Consider the following 682-nt stretch of genomic DNA (forward strand, 5'->3'; position numbering starts at 1 on the left):
TATTTGCTGTAAATTCATTATAAAGCAGTTAGCCTCCTATAGCATCGCTACAGATACTGTTATTGTTATCCGGGGAGAGATTCCGTTGTACCATTATAGCGCTATAGTTAGTTCTATTAGTTATCATATGATATTGTTACTACCATGAAGCCATCTCGTATAGATCTGCTGTATATTTATAGCAATAGCTAGCTCTATAGCCATCATATAGACATTGCTATTGCTATAGCTATCCGTGATAGATTCTGCCAGAAGCTATTATATTATAGTTAGCCCTATAGCTATCGCTATGATATTGCTATACTGTTATAGCTATTCGTATAGGATTCTGCTAGAAGTATTATAGTTATAGTTAGCTACTTATAGTTATCAAGTACAGATATTGTTATTGCTATAGTTATCCGTGATAGATTCCATAGAAGTATTATAGCTATAGTTAGCTCTATAGTTATCAAGCAGCAGATATTGCTATTGTTAAGGCTATCTCTATAGATTCCTGGTTGTAGCTATTATAGAAGTTATAGTTAGCTTCTCCCTATAGCTATCGCTACAGATATTGTTATTGCTATAGCTATTCGTGATAGATCCTTGCTGTAGTTGGCTTATATTATAGTTCAGCTCTATAGTTATCAAGCATAAGATGCTTGTTGCTATTGCTATCCGTGATATATTCTGCTGTAGC

Source organism: Cyprinus carpio, chromosome B5 (genome assembly GCF_018340385.1).
Source record: "Cyprinus carpio isolate SPL01 chromosome B5, ASM1834038v1, whole genome shotgun sequence".
NCBI lineage: Eukaryota > Metazoa > Chordata > Actinopteri > Cypriniformes > Cyprinidae > Cyprinus > Cyprinus carpio.